We start from the raw sequence: 17,584 nt of genomic DNA, 5'->3' as shown, positions 1-17,584 counted from the left end.
CTCCTAAGTATGGGCTTATATCTATTTATAAAAAGTCAAAGAAGTGTTGAATCTTTGTTAACTGACTTAATATTTAATATAAAAATTAAGTCATTAATTACAGTTACATAATTTAAAATGACAAAAAACCAGAGAAACAGTTTTAGCATAAGAATTATAGTAGAGAAGATCGATTCAAACCTATGAATATAAGCCCTATAGATTTTCTAGAATATCCATGCCTATTTTTTTATCCCCTTAGTTCCGGCCATGTTTGATGGATTTTTTCTTGGTTTGATAACTAAAAATTGAAAAACTTTTCCCATTGGCCCATTGGCCATTTCATTTATAATGAGTTTGTCATGGCCAAAAAAGAAAACTAAAAGAAAGAAAAAAAACAAAACGGTATGAATATAAAACAAAAACTTCTAAAATAGAATTTGTGGCAGCGAAATTTGTGTTAAATGTTGTATATAGTTCATTTTAATTGCCAATATCTTCCGAATGGAATGAAAAATGCCACACCATATGAAAGTTTTTCCAACCGTATGTATGTATGTGTGTAAGAAGCGTATGATGAATGTTCTCTTTCAAGCGGAAAACTGTGCGGGCAAATAATGAAATATTACCTCCACTGACTCGCTCTCACTCTTACCCCCTCTGACTAACATATAATTTCTCGCTCTCACACTAAATAACTAACAACTGTTGTGCATGCTGACACACACTACAAGGCAAACAAGCAAAATACATTCCCAAATGTTGCCATTGCATACTTTTGGGCGTTGTTAAATATAAAATTCTATGAATTTGTACGTACATCATTTGAAAATCGTAAAACTTGCAAGTGTTTCGCTTGTTTAGTCGCCCACCACTCCACCATCCCCCCCTCCACCATCACCCTCTTCAAATGAAAAGTGAAAATGTTTAAAGTGTGGGAAAGTCTGTCGTAAACAGAAGCCCAGGCAGAAGCTAAAAGATGACTAAAAAAAAGAAAATATAAAAAGGTAACTTTACCTTTCGTCTTTTATTTGTTCGCCTTTTTATTTTTATATAATTATGATGATGAAAATGCTGGCTTGATGATGATTACCAGAAAAGCCTCTCGAGCAATTTGTTCGCTGAATGTGTGAGTGTGTGTGAAAAGTTTATGACTATGCAAAATAAACATTTTATATACTGCGGCCAGAGCCATGTGTAAAAATTAATCAACTTCTTCACTCAGGCAAATTAAATTTTGGCAACAACGCATTTTCTAAAATAAAAAACAGCGTTTTAAAAACGAAAATTTATATATACTAAATGTATATATCTTTGCAATTTGCCATAAACAAGTTTAGCGAAAACGAAAATAAAAATCATTTTCTGCAAAAAAAAATCACCGCAGGCATCGTAAAAGTAAAAAAAAAAACACAAAACATAACAAACAGAAAGAAGTAAGATGAGAAGAGCTCAACATACCAAAAGATGTTGAAATGTGCAAAACATAAAACTGCCACCAATTGATTGAGATGTAATCAAAAAAGGACCACACCAGGAGAAAAAAAAAAAACAAGAAACGAAAGGACAAAAGAGCTCGATACTTACAAGAAAAAAAATCAAATACAAATGCAAAGAGAAAAAAAAGAAATGTCTGGCTGTAAACGCATAAAAATCATGCATGGCTGAAAATCGGAAGGAAGAAACCGAAGAAGAAATGAAAAATCAAATTACGCATACGCAAAAGAAAAGTTTTGGTCCTCTCGTTATGGAAATTTGAAGGCTCCTTTCTTTGTATACCCTTTGCCAAAGGGCTATCTTCATTTCGACCAGAGGATTGCTATTAAATGTCAAACTAAATTTGTTGTTTTTCTTAACCAGTAGAACGGCTCCTTCTTTTTTATCAGTTGAAATATTCATCTTTTTTTACGAAATTCAGCTGAAATCAGTTTTTCTGGTAATTGATAAGGAATATTGTTGAATTATTAATATGTTTTCCAAAATTTAGTATTAAATTTCACAGAAATTTGTCGTCATTTGACAGCAAAGTATATTTTAGCCTATTTTTCAAGTGTATTGAATATTCGCCTTTTTGCTTGATTAGTCTGGCCTTCTGGGTTTTTCTTTTTGCCAACATATGCATCATTTTACAAATGCTAACTGAGGTTAAATGTGCTTGCTGTTTGGCTTACATACATCAACATGGACATAAATTATATATGAGCATGACTAATTTGGTGACTGGTTTTTGCTCTGCCACATTCAAGTCCTTTGATGCTTAGAAGTTTTAGCATTTCATATTTTATTACCAACAAAGTCAAGTCTAAACAATTTATTAATCAAATGGTCCAAAGAGAACTACAAAGACACAAGCCAGATAGACTGAGAAACAGGGACAGAGATACAAAGAGTAAGATGGAATAAAGTTGATCCTTGTATGTGTGTGTATATATATACATATATATGATTTATCTTCGTTTGTATGTGTGACAAATTGTGTGGCAAAGGCCAAGTTTGCTTCAAGCTTATACGGAAAAGTGTTACAAATTTATGAGACATTTTCCCTTTTTCTATGTTTCTGTTTTTTTGTTCCTTTTTGCATTCGACCTTTTAAAGCCAAAGCCAAAAGGCAGCAAACAGACAAACAAACAAATGAAAGTTGAACAAAAAAAAAAAAAAAAGAAAAGAAAAAGGTCAACAAAATGCTCGAGGTTAGACGACGATGGAGACCATTCAAGTTGCTTGTTGTTTCCAAGGGAAGTAGTAAAAATTTTTTTTTTTTTTCTTTCGTTTTTTTTTTTTTTTTACTTTTACGGTTTTTGGTTTGAACATTTACAAGAAAACGCAGCGGTATCAGCAGTGGCAGTGGCAAAACCAAGACACTAATGTCGCTCATCTTTTATTAATATTTCTTAGAGATTTTTATGCTGCTGCTCCTGCTGCTGTTGGCGCTTTCGGGTCCCTGCCCTAGGGTAGGGACATTATCTATAGGAATATGTTTTCTTTTTTCCAAGTCCAGAGTCTGGTAGACATGTGAATGACCTTTTTGGTTAAATACTATGTTAAAAGTGCTTAGTTAGCAAACATAATACGATGTTTTTTTCTCAAAGAAAATAAAATTTAATTTGACACCTTTTTTTCTGTTTGTCAAGACTTTTTAAAATGTTTTACTAATTTAAGCAATTTATGTATTTTAAATTTAAATGAAGTTTTAGGGGCGTATCAAACAAATTGTTGGTTAAAGGAAGTGTCCTTATATCGGATAATAAACCAGAGTGAGCTTTTTTTTTGTTCCCCAATATCCTTTTTATTATTTGAGCTTTGAAGTAATTAAACTTGATAGTTCAAAATAAACTGCTATAAAACAATGTTTTCGATAATTTAATATACTTTAAAGTTTTAAGATTCTCTTCTCTGTTTTTTTTCGAATCCCTTTTTAGTAAGAACAAATATGGAACAAATATGGAATTTTTAAGTCCTATTTTTTTTAATTGTTTGGACTTCAATCAAAAAAAAAATACAATTTAAATGGTCCCTTGTTAAACATAAAATTTTCAAAGGATAGCATTTTTCAAACGCCCTTCTATGCTTAAATATTTATAAATGATTTAAAATCAAATCATTATATTAGCGAAATGCCCGAAGAAAGAGCATTTTCTTACTCTTCTAGAATATAAACATTCCATAAACCATTCGCCAAAAAATATGACAAGCAAACAACAAAAAAAAAGGGGGAGAGAGAAAAAAAAGTCGGCGGGGAAAGTAAAATAAACCCTCTGGCACTTGATTTGTTACATAAGGCTGGTCTGCTTACACACTTTACTGTCAGACTTTCTTCGTCTTCGTCGTTCGTTTTTCACTTTGTTGGGGTTAAGGAATTTCCGCAAGTGTCAGCTTCCTGTCTTCCCTTCCCCCATTTTATTCTTTTTCCTCATGCTCTTTCACTCGTTGGCCTGAAAAGTGATTTAGCGGAAATTGTTTTTTAATGTGGCAGACATTCTGAAACTATTTAACCTGTGTGTCTGTGTATGTGTGTGTGGTTGTTGGGGTGTGTGTGTTTGTGTGGGTACGGAGAGTCAGGCAGATGAGTCTTCAACGATGACAAAAAAATGTCAACCATTTGTCAATGGAAAATCAATAGAGACCTTAAACCTTTTTTTATGCCCTCTAATACGAAAGGTATATTTAGTATGTGATGAAGTTGCTAAAGATCTAAAGAATTTATTACTTCTTGTAATAAACTGAAAGCCTTTTGCCTTTGACTTTCAACTTCTTTGACTTTATCATCATTTTGATTTTATCTGTAAGTTTTTATACTTTCTTATTGTTCAGACCAATTTTCACTATATACACTTACTTTATATATAATGTAAATTTGTATACTTTCTTATGGTTCAGATCAATTTTCACTATATACATATAAGAAATAAGTGTAGCTATTGAAAAAGGAAATAAGTTTAGACAAGAATTGTGTAATGATTTCAATATTTCAAGAATAAAACTACAAAAAAATAAATCATACCTTGATTTTTTTAAAACAAATTAGTATAAGTTATGATTATGGTATTTCGTGAAAATATTTTTAGCAATCCTTCTATGTAGTTAGAAACCATTGCATATACCCAAAACTATACTCTAATTTAAAAAAAAATGTTACTTAAACTATAACCAGGAAAGAGTATAAAAACTATGTCACAGCTAGTCCTTTGCTTTTGCCATTTTTTTTGTACGCATTTGATAGCTGTAAAAGAAGAAAGAATAGGCCAACAACTGCGTGCCATGCGATAAAACGAACAGGTGAACCGCACAATACACCCACAGAAAACACACAAAATACATTCGATACACCCGATGAGATAGGTAAAAGAGTTCTTTCGTTTTTTTTCGTCTCGGCAATGCAATGTTTTGACATTTGCGGATTACAATAAAAACGTTTTTATTTGTTTGCATGACTGACATTCTGAGAAGGGATAAAGGGCGCGGCAGTAGAAAAAGACATGGCAATCATGTCCATTGGCATTCATTAGTCGCTGGCACATCGTCAGTTTTGCGGCCTCAGCTCTCACATGTCAAAGTTCAATTTAACCTGGTTTTTATTGATTATGTCATTTAACTGCTGCCAAGAGTTGAAGGCAACTGAAGGCAGTTTAACAGTTTAACATGAAAATCATCATCAGCAGCAACTACAGCATCTATTTTTAGAAATATTTCTCTAGGTTTGGCTTGATTTCTCAGAGTAATAGCCAGTCAACGCTACAGTTAATACAGAATTCAGCCAACAACTGCTAATGGGAAGGTCATACTATATTTAAATTGTATAAATATTTAACCAGGAAATTGCTTGAACAAATTTTCCTTAACGCAGAAACTTCACCTAGTCCAAAAGCAACAAAAAAATTCAAAAGAAAGAAATGAAATGGCCCTCGAGCCAAACGTCAGTCAAAATACAATTCAATTTTTGTTTAGGCAAAAGTTCACTGATCTGTAAAACAGAAAAGGGGCCCAAGTTATTTTATACAAAATATTGTGTACTCAATATGATGGGTCGACTTACCCAATACCCTATACCAAGAAATTCTGCTTTATTTCTTTGCGAGCTCTTAGTTAACTTCTTACTTAACTCATACAACTTAATCTTGTAGCTTTATCAGAAAGTCTTTCGACCATATAATAGAAAACTTAAGAAAATTTCCTGAAATGATTTTGAGTATACCCCAATTATCTTGGCAAGTCAAGGGTATAAATATTTTTCAGCTTTGGCTCGTGCAGGTCATCTGCAGACTGAGAAGGACTGTTGGCATAATTTTCATTCAATTGCGTTCATTCGTTTAGCTAGGTCCTTTTGCATTTATATATATATATACATATACATATATACTATATATTCCTAGTTCCAGTTTCAGTTCCATTATTTGTGTGTTTATCCATTTAGAAGGGAAAAAAGCCATTTGATTTCATATTTTTTTTTTTACCCTAACTTAAATGAGGCAATGCGCATTTTTTTCCCCCCGACTTGGTCTAACTAATTCTGTTGCAGCATCTTGCCCGTCTGCTATAAAAATATTATATATAAACTTTTGCCTCTTATTAAATCTTTTGGTCTGCTGTTGTGGTTCTCACTTTGTAGTGGAAGTGCACTTTTAGCACGAATTTCCTTTTCTTGTTTCGCAGGTTTGCTCTTCACTTCCTTTTGTTCATCTGGCATGAGTATGATGACGCAGTGGATGGAAGATGAGCTAGAGAATGGTCTTGGGAATGAAAATGAGGATGGCGATGGACAGGACGATAGAGATGGGATGGCTATGATGTTGGCGGTTTGTCGGTTGTTCCACTTTTCCACAACACTAAAGTGTTAAATCGCATAATTATGTCTCTCATAGTGCGCACTTCACTAAACTGGCAAAAAAAAAAGAAACCTAGGGACGGGAAAAAGTTTTTCTTTTTGCCATCTTCTTTCGTTTTGGTTTGCTGGATGCCTTTGGCTTTGGTTTTGTTCTTGCAGGTTTTCCTTTTTACTTTGAAGAGTTTCAACTAACGGGAAGACTCTATTTCCTGCAAGTTGTGGTTCAGGAACAAAGAAATGCGACTTATTATTAAGAAAGAAATTGTTAAAGAATGGTTCACTTTTATTTATTCTTGAATAAATGATTAATCTAGGTATATTCAATTACCGAAAAAAACTATTTTATCTAATATCGAGTCCGGATTGTTAGGATTCTTAAAAGAAGAAGTAATGAACACAGAAACTTATTTGGGGTTCTTTGAGATATAAAGATAGCAGAATCAGCAGAAACTTATCAGAACAACCTTCACTTCCCCAGTTTAGATTTTGTTCTTAGGGATCTCCTCAACTTTTGTCACTTGCCGTAAATAAACAAAATGGTTGGTTTTAAGTAATATAGTAATTGCTTTTAATAACTTAAATGTGGGTCTCTCAAAATTCTACAGTATCGCATAGTCGATTTCTTGGCTTCCTTAAATATTATTTTATTCTTTTTTCATAGTTTTTTGCTTTAATCTCATATGATGCCACTTTCTTTGTGCCACATGCTCTACGTCTTATCTCCTCCTTTCCTTTTTAACTCTTGCGGCATTTTTTCCTTGCACTTTGCGGAATTTTCTGTAGCCTTCTCCATGTGTTTGCCTTTTGCTTGTCGCTTTTGTCATAGCTTTAGCTCGACTTAATTATATTATATGTATAAGTTGACTAAGAAATATTTACCCAAGCTGCAATACTTGAAACTTTATTTTTCTCTATGTTAAATGAATAAAATTGAGAGTAAAGTTTTGAGTAAACTTTTTGTAACACATTAAAGCCAAATAATTTTGCATACTTTTGGACAACTATTTAAAAGATGTGTGGAAAGTGTATAAAATTGGCTGCTACTTTAATTGAAGGTACCCCAAATAAACAAAAAAAAGAATGCCTTGGTAATAAATCTCGGCAAAGGGGCGGCATACGAGTATCCTTAAAGAGAGAGATAAGTCCCAACTACAGGCGCTTATCGGACAGCGCAAGGAAAAGTAAAATGCCATGAAGCCAAATCCCTTGTTGGCAATTTGAAACATTTAAAGACAGAGACTCGGTGATTTCGGCTTGCTATTATGACCATCATGGACCCCAAACACGGACACTGATGCGAACGCGTACGGTTGTTAATCTATATATACAAGTATAAAAGAAGAAAAATTTGCCCAGCAAAACCAAAACCTACACAAAAGTGTGGCAAATCCTGACAACCAATGGGATGATGGTGTGCCTCCAACTGTTGCATGGGCTGTTCATTTTACTTGTTCTTTATTCCTGGAACCGAGCACATTAGAGGTATTAGGTTCTTTGTTTATTTTTAGCATTAACAAAAAACGAGTGTATGTCATCTACACGAGGCAAGTGTCGAGATATTACCATTTAAATTGTTCAACATTTAGCCACTTTGTCGCTCTGTCAACTCAAAAATATTGGCTGGCAATTACAAGATGAGAAAAATCATTTAACCAACTGTCACAAAATACAAAATGATTACAACGATGATGACGATAAAGATGATGATGACGATGATTCTGTCACTCGTGCGTAAAGACAAACAGAACATTAAAAATATCTACAGCCAATAATTTAAGGCACCACTAGCTCAGCTCCCCTTTTGAAGAAAACACTCCGGATTCAGTGAATTGTAATCAAAGCATTTTCTCATACCAATTTAAGCAAATTCATCAAAAGAAATTGAAAAAATTAAACTGAATGAAATTTGTGTTCTACAAACGAGAAGAAATGGAATTGAAACAAAAGTGAAATAGGATCTTAAAATAAAGGGCTTTAGGCGTGATTAAAAAATATTTTTAGAGTTTAACTTTAAAATGCCTAATGACGTGGATTTTGAAGTTATAACTAACGTTAATTAAAGTAATTAAAAAACAAATACAATAATATTAAAAATATTTAAATAAAGCTATGGTTATTGAAAATATATTCAAAAATTTAGTTCAAGATTGAATTTAGCAAAAGTTAATCACTGATCTAACTTTTAAATACAAATACCTAAAACCGAAAGTGCCACCATAGCAAGATTTAGTTAACCAATCAGTTTTTGCATAAATTTTCGACTCAAAAAAAACCATACGAAACAATTCGGGCCAATTCTATTTATCTGCTCGCAGCTTTTATTTTCATTTTTTTGTTTTGCTCTTGTCACAAACTATTTAGATGCTTCGTTCGTTGGTCTTTGTATGTGCGTCATACGCTTAAACAAACACTACACTCACTGGCACTCACACTACATATAGTTCTACCTGGTGGCACACGCGGCGTATACTTAATGCATAAACGTCAAAGTAAATTTTGCAGAATTCCGCTTGAATTGCGATGATGACGACAACGACGACAAAAGCTGCCATAGAGAAAGCAAAGGAGCAACAACAATTCCAACTCAGTTAGCGGAGGAATCGTTGAAATTGCAAAAACATGTTAGGAGCCGAGCTAGAAAGAAACAGCAAGAGACAACTAGACAGAGAAAGAGAGATAGGAAGGATGTGTACTATATGTATCTGCCTTTTGGAATGACTGATGAATGAGTTAAAGTGCAGCGAAAAAGTTAGAAATGCGAGAGGAGACTGAGTTTCATGTGTATATGAACTGTGAGTCCTGTCACGGCATGCAAACAATGCCTTGAGAGGAGAAAAAGAAAAATGAATAAATGCAAAACGGAAATCCTATCGGGACAATGGATGGATATATGAACGTAAACGTTAAATGGTACATGATACATTTCAGCCTTTTGATGTCAGACTTGCCAAAATTTCTACTGCTTGAAGGCAGCTGGGATACCTTTCTGCCTAATTAAAAAATATTTGACAACGCAACACCAAAGAAACAAAAACCAAGAAAATATAAGAGAAAAAAAAGTTGAAAAATGCTTGCAAATTTACACAGAAATATTGGCTTGGATTTTGGCTTGAGAAATTCGAGGTGTGTTTATTAAATGAGCGTGTTATTCTAAGGTATTCAAGAAAACTTGAAAACCTCTTAGAAATTTATTCCATAACATTTCCAGGTTATTTATATTAATTTACTATCTGAAATCGCTATTTTGTTAACTTTTGAATAGCAAAAAAGATACAAATTAAACTTTTACTTAGTTCCAAAGCACACCTCGACAGAAAAGCACAAAGTAGAAATATAAATGACATTGCATTTGTTTTCAAACAAATTTCCCTTGTTGTAGAAAATTCTTTAAATTTTCTTCATCATAAATAATGCCATTTTAAGCTTACAGCGAAATTGAATTTTTAATCATCATTTTCCTCCTCGTCTTACACACAGTTTCCACCCACTACATCTTTAAGAACGTGTGAGTCATAAAATGAAATAATTTCCTTTGTGATGGCAAAAAGAAAACCTATGAATTGTAGTTTTTAATTAAAACTGAAAGCTGGCTAATGGCCAACAAGCTAACAACCAGCAGCAGCCAAGCAGTTAGAAAAGTGTTAACAGTTTCCCAGACCAACCAAAAGCTTCTCATCCGCCACCACACACAACTGGAGTAACAAACTCATTTGGCTGAAAAACAGAGATGGCTAACTAGTTAACAGTATATTCAGCGAAGTTTGTTGAATGGGGGAGGGGAGGGTATAAGCAATATGAGCAATGATATTCTCTGCAAAAAGGGGATTTTGTATCTAAGCTTCGCGCTTTGACACAGAACTCACCATCCATACCACAGAATGGATTATTGGAGTAGGAAGAGGCGCACACATGTCGTATGCGCAACATTTCAAGCTGTTATGATTTCCAAAGGAAGACAACATATATAAGTAAGTATGTACGTATGTATATGTGTTGCTTATCTGTCCATCTGCACAATGCGAGTAATAAATGTGTGTAAATTAGTTATCAAAGTCTATGAGATAGTCAACTTGAACACAGAATGAGTCGAAGTGAGATAGCCACACAGCTACGCTTAATCATAAACTCATCTTAATTAATATGTGGGATTTGCTATATATGTGCTTTCTGTGTGCGTGTGTGTTGGATTTAGGTTTTGCTTTCAACTTGGTCTGGAAGCCACATTAAAGCTGAAGGGCTTACTCTTGATTAATTTTAGCTGCAATGCGGTTTTTGCCCAAGCGTATGATTAGTTCCAAATAGTTGACATACTTGCCAAGGTAAATATGAGAAAATGAAAATGAAATTGAACAGAAAATTTGTATATAATTTTTACCATGAATTTTTGAAAAATTCATAAATTTTTGCCTTATCGAATGGCCTACAAACACTTAATACAAGTTATTCATCACATTTTCACAGCCAATACATTTTATTACTGCAGACTTCATCGAATCAATGGCCGTTACTTTGGCCCTCAAACCATTTTTACGGCTGCTTCAATTTCATCACTGCACACACTCACACGCACACACACACCCCGACACCCACACACACACCCATCGCCACACATATATCCATTCAATACACACTCACTTTTCCAATATTTATTATTGCCTATTGACTTTGGCACAGGTTGAAGGAGCAGCTGAGGGGTCCTATATACTTTCACCATCTTCCTTTTTGTCAGGCTTTTTCATCTGGCCAACGAATGCAGTGCAAATACTGACGCAAATAGCAAACATATTATTGACATTTTATGGTTGAAAATTCATGAAAACAACGACAGCAAAAGAAAATCAAAAAAATAACCAACAGAATTAACGATTGCTTACAACGAAATTTCGATACATTATAGAAATTTTCCTACACTAAGTTGTTAATTTTATAAACCAACCGATTTTCCGGCAATTTCTTTTAAGTCGTATTTAAATTTTCATAAAATTTGTTTAAAAGTCTTCTAATAATTCCTTAACCAATTTTTTCTACATTTTTTATCTGATCAACCATTATTAAAAAACTTGAAAATCAAATAAACCATCCAAAAATTTAGATACGACTACTGCTATATAAAAAATTGAAGTGGTTAAAGAACAAGAAGATCAAGGCTTTCATCCTTTTTTTTGATCTTTTTAAAATTTTGTAGTCTAAACATTTTTTTAAAAGTTAAATATTTAATGACAAATTTTTGGAATAAGGGTATCGAAAATTTATTATTAATATAAACCGATTACAGTATTAAATGATTTTTGCTTGCCTGATGAAATGTTATTAACGTTGGTAACCAACTTCTTGCCGGAATCGGTTGACTTTACACACTTCTTAGAGTATATAGGGGGAAAAAAAAGAAAACAATCAGAAAAGGGATTCAACCCAGAGGCACGCACGAATTGACCTAGAGGTAGTATGGGGACAAGTCGATTAACAGTTTGATTGAGTTGCGGTATTTGCGGTTGATGTATTTAAAAGTCAATACAGACACACACACAAACAGATACATTTGCAAAATGCCTACAAATACACACAGCAAGCAGGAAGTGTGCTAAAAGAAAACTTCGTGGTTCGAGTACCTTAAAAAAAAATGTAATTAAAATTCTAAGACAATTGGAAGAGAGGGCAAAGTTTAATTATAGGCAAATGACCTTCAAATCGTTGGAAACGCAACTGAAAATTTACAATGCCATAAATATTAAAGCGCGGACACAATAAGCTTTCAATCAACAAAAAGTCGCAGTAACGAGTCCTTGGCAAGCTTTCAACTCTTTCTACCAAATGGCAAAAGCGCAACGCGGAGGACGAAATGGAAAAATTACTTTCCATTACAAAAAAATATTTGCAAAAAGCAAATGGCGGCCATTGATAAATTAGCTGCCGGGCAGCGAGAAGAAAAGTATTTTCTTTTCACACAAACTTGTCCCCAGGACCCAACCACACGATGAGGGTCAGGACACAGAGTCCAATGCAAAACGGTTCACTGATTTTTGCCATTTCCTTGCTTCAATTCAATTGATTGAAATAATAAGCAATGAAACGAACAGACCGCCAGTCATTCGGGTAGCAAATTGATAAATGGAAATTTAAATAAAACTGTTTGTTGGTTTCATTTTTTTTTTTTTTACCATTCGATTTACCCAACTTAAAAGTATGTCATATAGTAGTTCTTTTATTTTGTGTCATCCCATCTGAAGGGTCATCAATGACAGTTAAATTGATAAATTAATGAGCAAATATTTGTTTGTCGGATTTCCTTTTTTTCGATTTCGTTACGAAAGGGAGAAAATTTCACGGTTTTGACATTTCAATTGAAAAATCTTCATTTTGAAAATGACATCGTGAGATAGGCAGAAAAGGGGAGAATGCAATGGAATGGGATTGAAGTTTCCATTCAGAAAAAAATATGATTAATTATGGGCGTCATTTTGTGGGCAATCATTTATGATTGATTTCCAAATGGTATTAAAACATTTAATTGTTTGGATTTGATCCTAAAAACAATTCGCAAAAGTAATCAATTTTAATTTATAAATTTGCTTAACTTCAAAAGCTAACCAATAGTAAATAAAATATCTAGTTATGGTTTGTTTTTGCAGAAAGTTGGAAGATAAAGTAATGTATGCAAAAAATAAGTAACTGTTAGCTAAATATTAAGAAAAGAAATTTAATCTATGATTGAACGGTAAACATGGCTTTGAGCTTACTATTCGTTCCCTTAGGAAGTTCATTATAAATGAATATTCGAATCATTTGAAGTTCCAGGATTTAAAGTCTCCAAGACAAAGTTACTTCTACTTAAATATTTGAAGAATTTAAATTTTAAGTTAAAGCGGTTTTAAACTTTTGAATTCTTTTACAATTGGGAGTTTCGCCTAACAACTTAGCATCATGGGCTTTAAGCCCCTCCTATTCAATTTTTCAGTTTTCATTTTTAGCAGCCTCCCAGGATCTTCAACTTGGTTGTGGTTTTTAGGTGGGCTGCCAGCCCACACGTGGCTAGTTGCGGCTTCGCTCAAAAATCTCATGCATTGCACGTTCTGTAACTAATCGCTCAAGTCTTTTATGGCCAGGCTATGGAGCATTTCCGTGACCATGTCTATCATCCTCAACTCAAATTCATCCGCCAACCTTTACCCCTTTGTTACAGTCCCTCGTTATGGCCGGGGCATAATCACGCGTCGCTTGGCACTTTGCTCAATCCGGACAGCTTACTGAAAGATTGCCTACCGCTCTCTCACACAGCTAGCAAATTGATAAAAATGTTGGTCCTGTTGGTCGTGTCTGGCCATGCCTGGAACATGTGAATGGCTTCTAAATGGCAAAATTGTGGGGAGGAAAAAAATGCCAAGTGTGGCAAAAAGTTCGTAAATATTTGTGCGAATGGCTTAAATATTTAACTTTAGCTTATTTAAACAATTTAATTGGCATTGAAAAACGACTCATTCAATTACCTTTTCAATGAGAACATCAAGAATGGTGTAAAAATAAAAAAAAACAAACTATTTCCACTGATTTATTTTAATGCACTTTATATGTGAAAAAGTATTAAAATATTTATTTAAATGGTTTTAAATGGCACTTCAGCTGACAGGTGGGAAGCACATTACTGTGAATTTTTATTCCAATGCGAAAAAACGAACAAAAATTTAACATTAATTTTACCAATTAATTGAAAGTGCAGCGAGGACAACCCAGCAAGCAGTATTCGACATATACATAACCATATAAAGGTTTTGCATTAACAATTCACAAAATATTAGAGGACAAGGAAAGATTCAATCTAGTTTGAGCAGTAACACAACAAAGCCTGAAGATGTGGTTTAAACATGCAATAAAATTTAAAAAAGTAACCAAGATATCAACAATATGTATCTTGAACATTTCGACATTTATTTTAAAATTTTGCACACCATAACTGTTTAATATAAGTATATTTAATATAATATACTTATGTACTTGGCTGGATCTAATTAGGATCGAATAATAATCGAGGCTATTTAACTTATAGATACGAATGGGTTTCAAATATAAGGTTTGATTTATTAAATTATTTGTTTTTTTGAGTTGTCGCAACTTAATTTTTATTTTAGTTTTAAAGTGTTAACATAAAAATTTTATATATTACATTTACTTAATTTCTATGGAGTTATTTGGTTGAAATATTTCTCTCAAAACCACTTGAGACTGTCTGGGCAAAGGTAAAGGTAAAATCATTCATTCTATGGCCAAAAGATGTTTTTCCATTTAAATTTATCATTTTTTAATGAGTCTCTTAATTACAGAATGAGCCAGGGCAAACATTACACAACACAACGCTAATTGTTTCCGCTTGTTCATTTTGGCCAAAGACGTCGACAACGACGACTCAAAGTTAGACCGAAATGGCCGTTAATGTTGTTTTGTACCTAAAAAGGAGGCAGTCTCTTTCCCTCTCTCTTTCTCTCTCTCTCCCTCTACCTCTCTCTCTCTCTCTCTCTTTCTATATCATTTTGAAAAAAAGGTAGACCAGAAATTACATCATTGTCTTGTATTTCCCTTTCTCGGTCTGTCTCTATGTGGTTGTCCTGGATAAAGACAAAGTCTTCTATATATATTTTTTTTCTCAACATGCCATTCTGACATGGATACTTCACTCAAGCACACGTCCACATATACACTTACATACATACATACATTCATCTTTCGCATCACACACTCTCAGTCTCTTCATTAGATTCATTTAATTCAACTTATTTTCCTCTGACACTCAGTCAGACATTAAATCACACACTTTAAGTTGATTTCTACTTATTTGGCAGACAATTGAAATCAAAGAGACAGAGATAGAAACGGACAGTAAGAGAAATAGACAGAAACGACTCTTAATTCAATGCCAAAATTTAATTGATGTCAATTGTTGTAGAGATGGATGAAGAAGCAATGCTTTAAGGGCAATTGAAAGTTGTGTGAATATGATTGACACAAACATCTATTAAGTGATGGAGTGAAGAAATTTTAATTATTAATTAATATGTAGTTAAGAGAACTCTATAAACTATGCATATTCAATAAGGCAACATTAAACATTACAAAAACGAACTCTCGAAAACCATCAGCTGATTTATTCAAATCGTTTGATAGTTTCAGATCCTTGACGATTTAATGGCCAATTGGTAATACATTGGACGTGTATAAAATGAAATATTTAATTATTTTTATGATGTAATATTCAAGTTTTATTTTTATAAAAAATTGTACAAATCCGTAAGAGTTTCGACTATTTTCAAATACAATCCAAGGAAAATCCAAGTAAAAACTGTTTAATCTATTGCCTCTGAAGTAGTTAATTTGAACTCACTACATTAACCAATTATGATTGAAATCATTAAGCAACATTTTTTGATCAAAATTGAAAGATACACTGAAATCTTTGTGAACATATTTTACCCAATGCTAACCCAATATTAAAAGCTTTACAAGGATCCTATGACTCCCACTAAAGGGTCTTATTAAGCCAATTGCTATATTATGTATCAAATATATTTCTACTTCAAATTATTTTTCAGTGTAATAATTTTGTGTAATTGGTTAAAAACATGTTGTTAACACAGGCTTTTTGTGCACTTGTAGTATTTTATTTGATTTATTTCCACACTCAGTAAATGTAAGGGGACGAACATTTTATAGAAATTACCAGGATAAACTTCTCCGCTCATTTCTCTTACCCCACCCTATTATATTTGTGCGTGTGTGTGTGTGCAATCAGCTGCAGATTTTGTCGCTTGCTTTTTTTATTTTGGGTCATTTGGTCAAATACGATTAGCTCTTGGACCACACCCTCCACAAAAGCCCACACACATACATACACACACGATTCTGTACGGAAGTGAAACGAGCCAGAAGAAGCAGATGACCAGTGGAGTAGCAGAGGGAAGGGAGAGAGGTGGAGCTGCGATGAAACATTAAGCCGACATGGGCCAATTAAGTACGGCAAATGAGCAGCAATCTTTTGAGGCATTGATGCCTAAAACAGGCAACAGGCTTACACCTACAACCTGAACCAAAAAATGCTCTTGAATGTACCTCTTAAAGATGACAGAAGAAAAAAAATACAACCAAAAATATACCAAGAATCAAATGTAGTTTTACAGAAATCCCTTCACTTCCACTTAAATGTTTCATATTTCAAAGATATTAACTTTCAACTGACCGGCCGTCAAAAAGTAACAAAAAGCAGCAGAAAACGAAAATGAAAAGAAAATAACGTCATTGGCCAAAACGACCAAGAGAGGATGCGGTTTTATTTGTCGCCTGTCAACCCGTTTAAGTATCAAGCTGTCCCCTTGCATTACCTTAGTATAAGGTAAGGTAAGGTAAGGTAACCTTAACTAACCTCACCTGTCCGCGTCTGGTCACGGTCACAATTTGCTTTTGTCTCTTCAGGTTTTTAACTCTTGTGTTGGCTTTTGATTGCATTTTTAACGCTTCACGCCAGCTTGTTTTCACTTAACCACCACGAAAAAGAAATCCAAGCCTTAAAGTGGAAGCGGAAAAACCTTTAACTCATCCATACCAAGCCAACAACTAATGCAAATGTATTAAAAATCAAATTCCTATTAATCACAAGCAAATTGTCTGAACTGTAGGTATATAATTTTTCACATTGAAAATCAGAGAATCTGCAAAATCAGCAAAAGAAAAAATTCCAAATAAACGAGAATAATTTAACACTTTTTCACTGCCTGAAAACACGTGCAATAGCAATAAATTACAGGCAACTTTCAACTAGAGAGTAGACAAGTCTCTTTAGCTGTAGGAATGATTCTATATTCTGTGATTCTATATTATTCTCAGAAAAAAAAATATTCTTGAGCTCAAAGAAATTTTGTAAAAACTATGTCAAATTTTGGATTAGAATGAGAAATTTGATTCTAGTGAAGAATTAAAAGAGGTAGTAAGTATTTTTGGGGTACTTTTAGAAAAAATTGACTCAGGTATAAACCCTAGATTTACTTTACTAAGAATTCACAGAGTATTAAAGAAACATCCATATAATGTGACGAATTTTGATCGTTTTATTATTTTACTCAAAATGTTTTTTTTAATAAAAGTAAAGAAGAAATTATCAATGGGTACGAAGCGTGATTGTTTTAAATAATATAAGAATAATTATTCTTTTTTAAATTTTTTAAATATATATCAGAAATTCCCTTCTTATGTACATAAAAAAATAATATGTTTCATTCTCAATGTCTATTCTAAAGCGTTTTT

The 17,584-nt window shown here is 33.3% G+C and overlaps 1 protein-coding gene across 2 annotated transcripts in view; it reads left to right on the top strand.

The window, feature by feature from the left end:
• Positions 1 to 17,584, top strand: part of LOC6643554 (toll-like receptor Tollo) — a 42,708-nt gene that overhangs the window by 9,769 nt on the left and 15,355 nt on the right. The gene's annotated exons all lie outside the window — the stretch shown is intronic.

The sequence above is a fragment of the Drosophila willistoni genome (assembly GCF_018902025.1).
Source record: "Drosophila willistoni isolate 14030-0811.24 chromosome 2R unlocalized genomic scaffold, UCI_dwil_1.1 Seg200, whole genome shotgun sequence".
In the NCBI taxonomy this organism is placed as follows: Eukaryota; Metazoa; Arthropoda; class Insecta; order Diptera; family Drosophilidae; genus Drosophila; species Drosophila willistoni.
The sequence above is the reverse complement of the archived record's forward strand: the minus strand, read 5'-3'. Positions and strand labels throughout refer to the sequence as shown.